Below are 15,901 nucleotides of genomic sequence, written 5' to 3' on the forward strand. Positions count from 1 at the left end.
CTGTCGGACCACCCTGACACAGATCTGTTAGTGTTTATATACTAAATATAATAATATATGTCATGATATGATTTATATAATAAAAATAATTATGTAAGTAGAGTGAACCGGATGGTAAATAATAAGTGAAGAAAAGCAAACTAGAAGCAAACACTATTCAAGTTATTTACAAAAAAGGGAGTTACTTAAATTTGGAATGGCTGTAACAGAGCTAATTGAAAGACTTTACCACCCATATCTTTTCACCTGTATTTGCCAGTTAATGGGCTGGTTTTATGCAGCACATAAACATGAGGTTATATTTAGATGCCTGGGATAGATTCTCCTCCATGGAAGGCTCTGGAAGGGGGTAATAAAGAAGTCCAAAGGGTTTTTCATAAAACATTGAAAAAATGTATCCCTTGGGTGAAAAAGAGAGACTCCCTGGATCCACTTTGCACTGATCTGTTGGTCATCTTACACTATCCCATAGGTGGAGCAACTGAAATTCACCTATAAATATAGATTGTTAAGTGTTGCTTAACTTAATGAAGATACTACATTGGAAAATATTGCGCTACCAGAACTACCATACATACATCATTCATTCAAGTGATAATTTTGTTTGTTCCTCATAGAAAATTGTTTAGATACTGCTTTAAGGCTGATGCTCAACTCCCTCACATGTGTATCGATGAATGTAGTGAGGAATCATTGTGTGCCTGTTCTAATCCTGGGACTTTTGACTTAAAAAAATGAATACATGTAGAAGCAAAAGAAGCAAAGCAAATCTAAACAAAAGTGCAGAGTTAATAGGTAGATTTGATTCTGCTACCTGTTGGCTGTGTTAACATGACCACCTTAGTCAATGTGCAGGGGCTCAGTATTTCTATTGGGATATTTCACCTACCTCTATTTTTTTTTTTTTTTTTTAGTGAGGATTTAAACATGGAGCACTTAACACATTGCACATCTTATATCACTTAATTAGAAACTATAACTATGAAGAATTGTATTAAAATGTGTGACCTTCACAAAAACCTTATAAGGTAAGTATGTTATCTCTTATTTGCAGAGAGGATCACAAAACTAAAACAGCATGTCCAAGCTCAAAGCTGTCCAAACGATACCTAGTAAAACTGACCACTTATACCCAGATCCGCCGCATCCCTTCCATGGCCCTTAATACAGAAAACATCTAGATGCTGATTACTCCAAATGTGCTTGTCTGGCCTGGACCTCTACCCTGAACTCCAGACTGGTATCAAAATGTTTCCAAGACACCTAGGCTTGAAAGTCTAATCATCATCTCAAAATTACCATTCCTAAAGCTGAACTCTTTATCTTGCCACCTTCTGACCTCTATCATCTACTTTTGCGTTGTCTTTTTCATATCTCTCTTCCCGGAAATTGCATCCCACCAATTGCTCAAGCCAACATCTTGGAGTTCTCCTTAACTTCTCTCTCTCTCTTATACTTTATATCCAGTTGCCCTGAAAATTTGGTTAAGCTCCTATCAAAATATACCAAGAATCCAATCACTTTACACTTCCTCACTTATCTCTCTACTTCTTCCCTTTAATTTGTTCTCAGCACAGAAGCCAGAATGACTCTCATCTTTGAAAGAAAAAAGCCAAAACCCTTAGAATAATCTATAAAGCCCTCTATCATCTGAACACCCCTCCTTAATTAACTCTGTAGCCTCAGCTTGTAGGGCTGGCCCCTGGCTCACTCCAGTCTAACAACTCCAGTCTAACAACACTGGTCCCATCCATATTCCATCAACTACTGAGACCTGCTCCTACCTCAGGGCTCTGCATTCCTGGTGTCCTCTGCCATGAATACCCTCTTCTCAGTGAGCCAGTAAGATCAAAATTCCATCCTCTTCAAGTCTTTGTTGTTACTTCCTCACTGAGCACCTCCCTTACCAACTTATTTAAAATTGCAACCTCTTCTACTCAGACACACACTCCTTATTCCTCCTCCCAGTCTTATTTTTCTCCATAGTATATGTTTGTCCCCTCTGGGGACAGAATAAGATAGGATATGAAAATATAGGCTAAGACACGTATGATATTTATTCTCTATCTCCCCTTACTAAAATTTAATCTCCATAAGGGATGACATTTGTGTCTGTTTTGTTAACATCTTTCTCCATAAATGCCTAGAAATATGTATGTAATAAGTATTTGCTGAATGAATGAATGAATGAATGAATACCCAAGGGAAAAAGGTGTTACAATGGTAGAATGCTGTTTTATTCCCTGTGTTTTCTTCCTCTTTATATGAGCAATAATTTATACTATTATTTTCAATGCATGGTAGATTTCCTTTTTTGAGTTCCCACCACCATCCCTATAATATTTTATTTCTCTCTGTTTCTTGTTTTGATTTTAGAAGCTCTGCTTTTGGCAAGCACTGAAAGAATCTAAAAATGTCCTTGTTTGAAAACAAACATTTAATGATAAATGTAGTAATCATTAATGGTTTACTAGTCACAGTAGTAGCAACAGCAGAGCAATCATTCATTGAGGCCTTTTATGAGTTACGGATCATGATTGATCCTTTACTTGTTGGTTTATTTAACTCTCAGGAAAAGCCCATGGAACGTCCATAATTAATAGGGATGGAAACGAACATTCAGAGCTTTAGCTAATTGGCTCCAGGTTACAGAACTAGTAACAGAAAAGTTGGAATGTTCACCCTAACCATTCCTTATCCATAGAGCTCACAGCATCTTTCGTTCCAAACATTAAAGTACAATATATTGAAAAAGATTTAATTTGCTCAATACATATTTGTCAACAATTGACTTGGTATGGGTTAAACATAATCAGAAGGATTAGTTTTTCCATGTACATACTACAGCAAAGTTTTACAAATGATTCACAGACTTCAAGTGAACGCGTCTTTTTTTGACTTAACAATACCTTACTCTTTGTCTGTGTTTTTTTTTTCTTTTTTTATGCTGCTAAAGGTCTTGTAGGATAAGCAAGTGACTCTTTACACAGCCTGACTTTCTTTCTGAAGCATGGTCTTGCTGCCTTGAAAAGGACTCATAATCACACCTTACCTTTCTTTAGATATGTTTGCTGGACTCCTTGGGGAGGCTTTGAAATGCTGACACTCCGTGTAAGTGCAGTGTGTTTGCCAAAATATATTCTCTGTTGGGGAGGCTGAGGACATTTTTATTTACTTATGGACACAGCATGGTTTATGGCCTCCCAGAGTGAGGAAATGGGAAAGGAAAATGACAAAAAGCAAAATCGAAACCAGCTAGTTGGTAAAATAACTTTAGTTTGTACAAAAGGAGACCAGTAACTTTGAGAAAGAAAACACCTTAAGAATTAATCAAGCCCTAGCCAGTTTGGCTTGGTGGATAGAGAGTTGGCTTGCGGACCAAAGTGTCCTGGGTTCGATTTTACTCAAGGGCAAGTACCTTGGTTGCAGGCTCCTCCCCAGCCCGGGCCCTGGTCAGAGCTCATGCAGGAGGCAACCAATTGATGTGTTTCTCTCACATTGATGTTTCTCTCTGTCTTTCCCTCCCTCTTCCATTCTCCCTAAAAGAAATCAATGGAAAAATATCCTTAGGTGAGGATTAACAAAAATAAAAATTTAAATTAAAAATTAATCAAAGTACTTGAGGGGAAATATTTATTGAGCACTTATTGCATGCCAAACTTTGAATAAAGTGTCTATGTATACTTTATACCATGTCTTTGCAATAAATTGTTGATGTGGATGTTATCCCCACATTAAAAAATAATTTATATGGGCACTGATATTGAAAGAGTTTAAATGACTTACTCATAATCAACTTACTGACTCTTCATTTTGGAAACCATGAGCTTCCATTATCCACTACGGAATAATATGCGACTATGGTCAATCTCATTTTGCCAGTGTTGGGTCACATGTATTTGGTTATCCTTATAACTTTAGATAGAAGTTCCATTCTCATTCATGAGTTGAACAGAAGGGGCGTGCAGGAGGTGGCCAACCGATGATTCTCATCATTGATGTTTAGGTCTCTCTCTCCCTCTCCCTTCCTCTCTGAAATAAATTAAAAAATATTTTAAAAAAAAGAAAAAAGGAAGAGATCAAGATGGAGAGACATGATCTGCACAGGAAAAAATCATTGGAGATCGCAGAGCATTTCCTCAAATATTCAACTCATTACTGAAAAAATGCATAAGAGAAACTTTTTGAGGGCAGGGAAAGTATCATGAAACCAGAAAGGAAAAATCTCACAATTCACAGGAAATCAGATAGAGTACTTAGACAACTCAGTAGGATCTTAGGACAAAATTATATGCAGATTACTTTAATCTAATGCTACTTCACATAGCTTAGAGGCAACCTCAAAAGGATTCCTCTCTTTCCAAGTGACTGCGGTCCAGAACAAAGTTCAAGAATATTTATAGATAGCCCTAACTGGTTTGGTTCAGTGGTTAGAGCGTTGGCCTGAGGACTGAAGGGTCCTGGGTTTGATTTCGGTCAAGGGCACGTACTTCAGTTGCAGGTTGCAGGCTCAATCCTCCGCCCTAGTTGGGCTCATGCTGGACCCAACCAATCAATGTGTCTCTCTCACATTAATGTTTCTCTCTCTCCTACTCTCTTTCACTCTCTCTAAAAATCAATGGAAAAATATCCTTGGGTGTGGATATATTTTTTTAACAACAAAAAACCCCAGAATATTTAGATATACAAGATTACCCAGCAACAAGAACGTTAAAAGTCACAACGTATGATGTTCCATCAAAAACTACCAGGTAAGCAAAGAATCAGGAAAGTATGACCCATAAAGAAAAGAAAAATCAACCAATAGAAACAGATCAAGAAACATCCAGATAATGGAATTACTAAACAAGACATTAACACTGTTATGTTTATATCTCTACATGTTCAAGAAGGGAAAATATTATGTTAAGTAGAAACATCAATAATATATATATTTTTAAACTGAACTTCTAGATGTGAAAACTATAATGTATGACATGAGAAAAACACTGGTTTGCACTAACCACAGAGCAGATGCTTCAGAAAAAAAAAGAACAACAAAACACTGGTGAACCTGAAGACATATCAACAGAATTTATCTCAAGTTGAATACAAAGAGCCAAAAGACTGAGAAGAAAAATGAATATATCATCAATGAGCTGTGGAACAACTTCAAGTGGACTACCGTATGTGTAATTGGTATCAAAGAAAAATAATCCATGGAGGGGGGTAGATAAAAGAAAAATAATTGAGAAAGTAATGGCTGCATTTTATCTAATTCCAATTTTTTTTCCATTTGATGAAAATTATCACCCCTGGATCCAAGAAACCCAATAAATCAAAAATATAGGAAACATGAAGAAAACAATATAAAAACACATCTTAAATTGCTTTCAAAATGTGATAAAGAAAAAGTCTTAAGAGCAGCTAGAGAAAGATGATATGTTTGGAACCAAAGCAAGAAGAAAAAGCTATTTCTCAGCAGAAGCAATGTAAGCCAGAAGAGGATGGAGTAACAACTCTACCAAAAGAAAACACTGTCAATCTAGAATTTACAACATAGCATAAGAAGCCTCCAAAAATAACAATGAAATAAAGACTTCCTTGGGCTTTTAAATGCTTAAAGAATGCATCACCAGCAGACCTGTGCTATGAAAAAAATGCAAAAGAAGTTTTCCATGTAGAAGGAAAAGCACACTAGATGAATGTATCTATACACTAAACAATTAAGTGAGAGCAAATTATAAAAATGTGGATAATTATAACATACTAGAGGCCTGCTGCATGACATTTGTGCATGGGGGTGGGGGGAGTGATCCCCTCAGATTGGACTGTGCCCTTTAGCCCTTGGGGGATGTCTGACTAAGCTGCAGTGGAACATCCTTAGTGCTGCCGCAGAGGCAGGAGCCTGCAGACTCCCGCCACCGCCACTGTGCTAGCCAGCTTGTGGCAGGGCGGCACTCCCACCTGACCACCACGGGGCAGCTCCTGTGTTGAGCGTCTGCCCCATGGTGCTCAGTGCATATCATAATGATGGGTTGTTCTGCTGTTCGGTCAATTTGCATATTACCCTTTTATTATATAAGATTTCCTCTGCTTTTAAATCTCCATAAAATTAATTAAATGTATATAGTTAAAAATAATAACAAGGTGTTGTGAGGCTTATAGTATATTTAGATTACAAAGGCCAGTGGGAGGAGGAGGAATAAAGTATATGTTATTAAGGTCTTATGCTATAAATGAAGTCAAATAATATTACTTAAGTTATAAGTTAAAGGGTATAATTAAGGGAGAAAAGAAAGCTCTTCCTTTATTGTGCCCCCATACTTTATACTTTCCTGATTTGATACGGTAGACTTTTAAAAAAATATGTTTTTATTAATTTTAGAGAGAGGAAGGGAGAGGAAGATGAGAGAAAACCATTGCTCAACTGCCTCCTGCACAACCGTTACTGGGGATTGAGCCTGCAACCTGGGCATGTGCCCTGACTGGGAATCGAACTGTGACCTCCTGGATCATAAATCAACACTCAACCATTGAGCCACACTGGCCGGACAGGTAGCCTTTTTCTTCAATCATACACATGGATGGTATTCTGTAGACCCAATCTAAATTCCACTTTCTGCTATAAATTGGTAATCCAGCACCAATAAAATGAAAGGCTTATTAAACTATACAGGCAGCATACTTGATTGAAGGCATGAAACAAAACTGCATTTATCCATATTTGAATTTTTTCTTGTTATTGCTTTTATTGATTTAGAGGCACAATTTGATTTTTTTATCTGCTTACACATTTCTCATCTAAATCTTTTTTTAATCTTCCTGAAAATTCTGTTTTAATGATATGCATGCTGCTGTTTTTAAATCCAAAGAAAAACAGCATATGATTTTGAAAAAACAGACAAGTTCATTAACTTTGAATTTTTAAAATGCAGCTATGCGATCAATGTTACCATTGAAGTTGATCTATTTGGGTTTTTTGAATTCAGAAATATAACTGCTTATGTTGAAAGCACCTGGTGTGCTCCCTCTCACTTCCTCATATATGACAGACATTATGTCTATAATTCTCAAAAAATAAAATTAACTATTAATCTCATAAAAAAGATAAAAAAGCCTTTTTAGTCTTTTATCTTTATATCTGATATTGCATATACTGTATTAGTGCCCATTCCGGTAAAATACAACAAATGCTTTGAGTAATGAAGACTTACTTATTATATAGGGACATAGAATAAGCTTTAGATAGGCCTGCTTTGGAAGAAAGAAAATAAACTAGCTCAGTAGGAAAATAATAGTAAAAGAAATCTCTTTCCTTCCTTTTATCCAATTTACTGAATGCCAAGTATGTGCCTATGTCTGTCCTACAATCAAAACACAAACTTTCTAGCCAGGCTTCCTATGCTGACCATCCCTGTCCCACCTTGAAGAAATTCTAATGCCATTTTATTGCCTGAATTAAATATGAGTTATTTTTCTTAAAATAAATCTTTAAAATTGCTACAGTGTAATCTAGGCTTTAAGATGAACAATAAATATTAGTCATATTAAAATAATTTAGAATGACTTTTGATAGAGGTTTAAATAAACACAGACTCCGGGATTTATTTACAGACAGCTATGAGACATAACTGTGAAATTTACCTTCAGATAATAAGAAAACTGGGTGAGATCCGTAGAAACAATGCAAGGGGGAGGGAGGAGACAAAGGACCCATGAAGACTAGGGCGGACCTGGTGGGAGACGTACTTGACACACAGATTGTAGAGGGTAACACGTGGGCAGCACAATACTTCGTGACACATTGTGCTGTCCAACGGTGCCCTACCGCTGGTTGCTTTCGGGTTTTAGAAACCGTATTAGCAATGCTTATGCCTGATTTTATAACTGACCCACATATTCTTCAAGTTTCAAAAGTTGATCAATGAATAGCTGTGCAAGTCTGCTCAACCAGATACTTCTGTCACCCTCGACTATGTATTCTGTCAAACTGAGTGATTTTCAACTCTACGAGCACATTAGAATCAACTGGGGAGCTTTTAAAACTAATATTGAGCCCCATCTCAGACCATTAAATCAGAATCCATGAGGGTGGGGCTGCACTATATCACGGTGAAAACTCCCCAGGCAATTCTAATGTGCAGCCAAAGCTTAGACCTGCTGCTTTACAACGAACGCCATGTTCAGCATTTCCTTGCCCTCTGTCACACTGTGGTGATCATAATGCTGATATCCTACTCCTCTGGTGCCGACTGCCGTTTCCCACGTAAATCTCAGTCAATAAAGAGCACCCCATGATGAAGAGTCATAACTATCATGATGTGCTATGTATGTAAATATGTATGTATGAGGATTACCCATGTCAAGGTTTTTTATTTTCTAATGATTTACTAATAAGGCCATTTATCACATACATTCATTTATCCATACATTTTTACCTAATTCTGGGTCCTTCAGAGATGTTGTACTTCAGACAAGAGTTACCCCAGATCTTTTCAGGTGAGACAAGAAAAAAAAAGTGCAGGGGGCGGCGGCGGGGAGCTTTCCAAAAATGCTCCTAGGAAATTTCTACAGATGAAATTCTCTTTTTTAAAAAAAAATATTTTTATTGATTTCAGAAAGGAAGAGAGAGATAGAAACATCCATGATGAGAGAGAATACTGATCGGCTGCCTCCCGCACTCCCCCGCAACTGGGGACCAAACCCACATCCTGGGCATGTGCTCTGACCAGGAATTGAACCTTGACCTCTTGGTTCCTAGGTGATGCCCAATCACTGGCCAGGTTGCTCTGGACATTTCTTTAAGGAGCACGTCAGTTTCCGATTCCGCCTGTCCAACACACGCTTGTTCTAGCTTGTCTGGCCTCCTGGGGGGCTCACCTCTATTGCACTGTGTTACACATATTTGCCCCAGGTGTCATGCATATCTCTTTGGTCACTATAACCAGATTATGAATACCTGGATTAAAAGGAACCCGACGAGTATTATCTAAGCCACATAAACCAGTCAGAGAAAGACAAATAGCACATGATCTCACTCATATGTGGAATCTAATGAACAAAATAAACTGATGAACAAAATAGACCAAGAGACATAGAAGCATGGAACAGACTGTGGAATCTCAGAGGGAAGGCGGGGGAGGGTGGGTGGGAAGAGATCCACCAAAGAGCTTGTATGCATACAGTGGGGCCTTGACTTACGAGACTGAGCTCGTTAAGGAGCTCGTTAACTCAAATTACTCTGTCAACTCAATGCAAAAAATCAGCGGAGAGACAGCTGGTATCTCAAAAAACTCGTTAGTCCGGACACTCGTAAGTCAAGGCCCCACTGTATATGCATCACCCAGGGACACAGACAATAGGGTGGTGAAGGCCTAGGGCAGGAGGCAAGGGCGGGCTGAGTAGTAGTCCATTGTGTAAATGTAAAGACAAATACCAAATGACTTCAATTATCTGTGGAATCTAATGAACAAAATAAACTAACAAACAAAATAGAAACAGACTAATAAATACAGAGAACAGATTGATAGCTGTGGGGGGTGGGGAGGCTGGATGAAAAAGGTGAAAGGATTAAGTAAAAAAAGAAAACAGACAAAGAAACAAAAAACTCATAGACAGACTACAGCAAGCCTGTCAAACTCATGGTCTGCGGGCCGCATGCCTTGTTTATTTGGCCTGTGTTAGCCTTTGAGTTTGACATGCTTGGACTACAGTATGGTGATTACCACAGGGAAAGGGGTTGGGGTGGTAGAAGAGGGTAAAGGGAGAATAAATGGTGATGGAAGGAGATAGCACTTTGGTGGTAAACTCACAATGCAGATGAGGTATCATAGAAATGTACACTTGAAACCTATGTAATCTTATTAACCAATGTCACCCCAATAAATTCAATTTAAAAAACACAAACAAACAGGTGATGCTTGCCTAACCTGCGTAGGGCTGACCTGTTGGCACCTGATCTCAGACTTCCAGCCTTCAGAACTATCCTGGGTTCAAGACGGCACCAGGAGAGAACATGGACTCACCTCCTCCCAAACACACACAGAGTCTGCAACTGCGCATGGAGCAAGCGCCCATGAAAAAGCCTAACAGCTGAGCAACACCTACATCCCAGAACGAGAGATGGCCCACTGTCCCCACCCTATTCCCAGGCAGCCACACAGTCAGTTTGGAGGAAAGTGAAAATGCTAAGTTTCTCTCTGAGGAGCCAAGAATCTGAACCCCATGCCGGGTTCCCCAACTTTTAAGACCTGCACCTGGAAGACGAGCCCCTAGAACAGTGATGGCGAACCTCTGACACATGTGTCAGAGGTGACACGCGAACTCATTTTTTTGGTTGATTTTTCTTTGTTAAATGGCATTTAAATCTATAAAATAAATATCAAAAATATAAGCCTTTGTTTTACTATGGTTGCAAATATCAAAAAATTTCTATATGTGACATGGCACCAGAGTTAAGTTAGGGTTTTTCAAAATGCTGACACGCCGAGCTCAAAAGGTTCGCCATCACTGCCCTAGAACATCTAGGTTTGGAAACCTACAGGGCTGCCATGGACGAGACCCACGAAGCTAGAGAATGGACTAAGAAATGGCTCCTCAGGGCCTGACATGCAGACTTACCTGCCCCAGGGCTGGGTGCAGAAAACGCAGACCTAAGGTGTGCAGACTTTGCATGAACAGGCTCATCTGCTGATCTTAAGGCAGCAGCATGGGCCCGAGGCACAGGCAGCTAATGTAACACACATCCGGGGGCCTGCTGGCCCGACTTCTCCAGCAGGTGGGCGGCATTTCGTCTCTAGGCTCTGGTTTTGAGGAGGCCCTCGTGCCACGTGTGCAGGCTCCGTCCATCCTGGGATCGACCCCACATGCAGGTCTTAAGTAGGCAATTTGTTGACTAACCACCATATTACACTGCAAACGGGGGCCTCCTCTTATTGGCCTCAAGGCTTCATCAACTCTTCTTAAAACTATTTACAGTCTTGTGAAGTCTAAAGAGACTGAAAAGAATGATTTCCACAGTTATGAAAATCATACGGAACTGACTTCTGTAGGTTCTGCTGGGAGAACAGAGTGTCCTTGGGGTCTGAAATCTAATTGTAGGAATTGGTTAAACATGGTGTCGGCACAGGCCCTTCCCATCTGTTTTTCTGGTTCACTTGATCAAAGTGGTTTGTTCTTGCCACGTTGAGAAAGGCTGGGCTTTTATTGATGGGCCGTCTCTGTGTCCCTTGGGGAGTGCTGGGGAAGATTCCTGGGACCGGGGACCCTCCTGGCTCCCTCAGCTTCTTCCAGTCCAGCCCTGCCCATTGTTCTACCGACTGCCAGTGACTTTTGATTCAAGAAGCTTCCTCCAAGGTGGGAGCTGCAATTTTTCCGTAAATGCAAATTGTTACACTGCAAACTGCTAATTTTATTAACCAATGTCACCCCAACTAATTTAATTTGAAAACAATCAATGAAACATTTGAAAAAAATTTTAAAATGTAGTATTTTGCTCTCCTATCTCTCTCTTTTTCTCTCCTATCTCTATCTGAAATAAAAAGTCTTCTCCAGGAACCTGGATGAATCATGTCCCCTCCACCCTTCCTACCCTGGCCCCCTGCTTCCTGACCCCAGTCCCACCTCCTCCCACTAGTGGCCTCCCCCTGCTGTTACTCTCCTCCCTCCTATTTGGACCACCTCCCTACCCTCCATCTGCTGCCCCTGGCCCCAGCTGAGGGCCCCAGGTACTCCTGACCAACCCTCTCAGCAGTGTGGGACAGTACATGGTACTCCAGAACCAGGGTATGTTTGAGCCCAAGCTAAAGAGCTTCTACATCAGGTCCACCAACGTCACTCAGATCAAGACCCTGAAGCCAGAAGAGCTGGCCAAGCTGGCGAGGGAACCTATGTCCCCTATGGGGACCCCAGACCTACATTGGCAGCGTGGACAAGGACTTTAGGGCAGACAAAGTCCAGGCCACTGGATGCTGTGCTACTAACATGGGCTTAGTCTGTGACACCTGCCTTAATGGCTTGGTAAAGCTACTGTCCTCCTGTAATGAGGTCGGGGTTGCGGCTTCTGTGTTCAGCAAGAAGCTACTGTATACGCGGCTGGCACAGAGAGATCATCAAACATTTGGCAAAGCTCACAGACAGCGTCCAGGTGCCCGTGGCCCAAGCCAGCACCCTGTGGCTCAGCAGTGAGTACAGTGAGCATGTCTCCAGGATTGCACCTGATGACCCAAGAAAAATGGACAAGCCCTTCACAGCAGAGGAGGGCATCCACCCGGCAGCCACGCTCAACCTCACCAAGTGTAAGCAGACCACGCTGCTGGCGCAGCATGTGCTGACTGGCCAGGTCTGACCAGTACAGCGATACCCATCATGGCGCACACTTCCCCCGGCAGCTTATCATCCCTCCTGAGCTGGGGGGGGGGGGGGGGGGGGGGGGCCCGAGCCACCGCCGTGCCAAGAACCTCTCCTTTTTGGCATCCAAACCAGCCCCAGCCTTGAAGTCATCCTTCAAAGACCGGGACCGCTTTCAGCGGCACTCACTGTCCCACCTGCTCAATGCCAAGGCCACGGCTCCCAGGAGCTCCCAGACGGGCCAGAGGAGGCTACACGTCTCTCTGTGTGCAACATGGAGGTAAATGAGTGGACTAAGGCTCAAATTGTAAGAAGAGGAAGAGGAGGAGAAACCCAGGGTGAGGATGAGGAGAAAGGGAGGAGCAGTGGGAGTGAACAGAGTGAGGAGGCAGGCGAGAAGGGGAAGAGGGAGAGGAAGAACGTGCCAGAGGCACAAGGAGCAGGCCTGATCTCGGATGAGGGTGGCAATTCCAGGGGTAGCTTAATAGAGTCGGAGGGGAAGAGGTGGAAACTGCCTCCTGAAGGAAAAAATCAAACTCCCAGCAGCAAAAGTCGCCTGTAGTCAAGGAGATCTCCCTGCTTGATGGAGAGGACTTCACCCCTCTCCGTGGCCACCCGTGTCTCTCCCCCGGTTGCATCGACCAGTCTGGCTGCTGAGCTACATGGCCCGACACTCGGACTCTCCCCTGGTGCCCTCCTGCTGAGTCCAGGGTTGGTGTCAGCAGGCAGGGGCTGCTGTACCCACGGCTGGTGAGGCGCTGGCTGTAAACTCTACCTTCAGCCGCCTACCTTTCTCCACGGACCCCCACATGGTGGTGTGCACATCCACTTCTCCAACAACTCTGATCTCCTCATCAAGGGCCGGCATGTGGCATCAGCATCCGGGAATTCCCTGAAATAGATTCGCTGGCACCAGCGATAGGGGGACTTATCATCTGATAGATAGAGCACCCGAATTAATCTGAAAAAATAATCATATTATTAGAAATCTTAGAACACATATACTTATGTGAATAGGGGATTCCGTGTTTCTTCAGTTTCCTTTTCAAGGCCTGTGCAAAGCAATGGAGGAGGTGACTCAGCTGTGAACCCAGCAAGCAGAACCGATAAGCATGGTCAGACCGACCCACCAGAAATCAAAACATCATCGCTTCTCCTTATGACTAAGGACAATAGTGGACCTCCAGGGCTGCACGCAGCTGCGTTCCATTCCCAGTCTCTCCCTAGCCCCTTCCCCTTTATAATCCTGTCCCCTGCACCTTGCTGTAAGACAGGATTTGAATGGTTGTAAGCGCTCTGTCTTCTTGGTGGGCTGGCCTTCTCATTAAACGCCGTATATGATTCAACCCAGCCTTCCTTATTGGACCCAGTGACAGGCAGCCCGAGCCCACTGGGAAGGTTCCTGGTCACGCTAGGAGAATCAGCCACTGCTGTAATGAGCATTACTTTCTGTGACTCAATCTAGGCAGCCTGTTCCAGCTGTGCACCCCAACTTAGCAGTTCTATGTGTCCATGCAGCCACCCACTGGGGAGCTGATGGCCCCCATGTTCATGAGTTAAAGGGACAGGGACAGGGACAGCGAAATGGCATGAACGAGGTCACAGACACCTGTCTGAGTGACCACATAGTGATGCAGATAGTGACTGCCGCTGCCAACCTGGGTCCTGTCCCTTGTGAGGAATTAGGACAGGTCTGCAGGGAGGACACTGAGCGGGGGAAGCCTGGCCCTGCTGACGCTGGATGCCTGGCACACTGGAGCTGCCCAGCTGACAGTCAACAGTGAGAGGATGGTGATGGGCACCATGGTGATAAAGGACATGGTACAGCTCCTGACCCAGTGACTGCCCAGGTCTGTGACCGCTGATCCCCGGCGGCCGCTCCCTTATGACATCTGGGCTGTGAGTCCCTCCCTCTCTCTTTCCCTCTTCTATCCCACTCCTCCTGTCAGAGAGCACCCAGGGCCCTCTCTCCCTCTGGTCATTACTAAGCTCTCCCAGGGATTCCTGTTCCTCTCAGCCCTCCCAGCTTTCTGTAGCTATATATACAGCAAAATCTCAATAAAATGCCTTCTTCCTAATATATATTATACACACATTATATATACAGATATATATATATATATATATATATATATACACACACACATATACATATATACTCGATTTAATGGGGTGATCATTTTGCAATATGTACAAATATCAAATCATTATGTTGTATACCTGAAACTAATATAATGTTATGTTAATTATATAGCATTATCAATTTATTTTAATTTATCAATTTAAATAAATAAATAAGTAAGTAAGTAAGTAAATAAATAAATAAATAGAATATGTATTTCTAGGCTCTAGTCCAGGAACATTGAACCCAAATATCTGGGGGTGAGCCTAGAAATCTTCATTTTAAAAGTCTCATGGATGATTTCAAAGCATAGTAAGGTTAAAACAGCTGAGGTATGACTTATACACCTCTTGTTTTAACTGCCCCCCTTCCTGCCCTGGGCTCTTCTTTATTGCACCAGCCCTTCAGAAGAGACCTTGGTGAACTGGGAAGGAGGTGCCAGAAGAAATGGCCTAAAATCAAATGAACCGCAATCTCTGGAACCTGCGCATTGTATAGTGGACAACAATCAACCGAATGAGTTATCTACTAAGACACAATCCAGGAGAAGCTACTGTGGAAACTCAAACAAAAGTGGAATTTCTGACTTTAAGGGGTTTATAACCCAGCCAGTGTAGGTCAGTAGTTGGGCATCGATCCATCTATGAACCAGGAGTTCAAGGTTCAATTCCCGGTCAGGACACATACCCAGACAGCTTGATCCCCAGTAGGGGGCGTGCAGGAGGCAGCTGATCAATGATTCTCTCTCATCATTGATACTTATATCTCTTTCCCCTCTCCCTCCTCTCTGAAATCAATAAAAATATGTTTTTTTAAAAAGCTTTTGAAAACGGGGAGTTTACAATCTGGTAAGAGATAAAACTACACATAAAAACTAAGTGAAGAGAAGAAATCTACTCATCCTAATTTCTTGGGTAATTGTCTTGACTTTTACCTCTCCTTTGACTACAGATCTAAAAACTCTGCATAAAGCCATCTAACGCCTAGTCTAGGTCTCCCATGAAATATTCTAAATGCATAGCCATGATATAGTCTAGATTTTCTAGTCTCTAGTGTGAAAATTTATCTGCGCTGTGTATTCTGAAATTTCAAGGTATGTCTAGTTTCAAGTACCCTGAATCACTTTCTCAAGTTATTAAAATATTTCAGAAATTCTATCACTTTGAAATTTTCAATTGCTTTTGTGCTCAAAAGTAATACAAGACAGCGGTTATTTTGTATTTATTCTTTTACTGATTCTAAGTCATAAATTGATATAACCTATATCCTGGGATACTAAAGATAGTTAAAACTTGGTCCCGGTTCTCACGGATCAAGCATACGAGATAAGGCATATATATATATATATATATATATATATATATATATATATGATTATGTGCCCCAATTTTCAGGCAAAAAATGTTCACTGTATAGACTATATCTTGTCCCCTTTGCTTGGCAGATAAT

At 41.7% G+C, this 15,901-nt stretch overlaps 1 pseudogene; it reads left to right on the forward strand.

Annotated features, from left to right (window-relative positions):
- Positions 1-11,747: 11,747 nt before the first annotated feature.
- LOC138997363 (AP-3 complex subunit beta-2-like) lies at positions 11,748-14,172 on the forward strand (annotated as a pseudogene).
- The last annotated feature ends 1,729 nt before the right edge of the window (positions 14,173-15,901 follow it).

This window comes from Myotis yumanensis, unplaced genomic scaffold, assembly GCF_028538775.1.
Source record: "Myotis yumanensis isolate MYYU_CA2020_CCGP unplaced genomic scaffold, mMyoYum1.0.hap1 SCAF_18, whole genome shotgun sequence".
NCBI lineage: Eukaryota > Metazoa > Chordata > Mammalia > Chiroptera > Vespertilionidae > Myotis > Myotis yumanensis.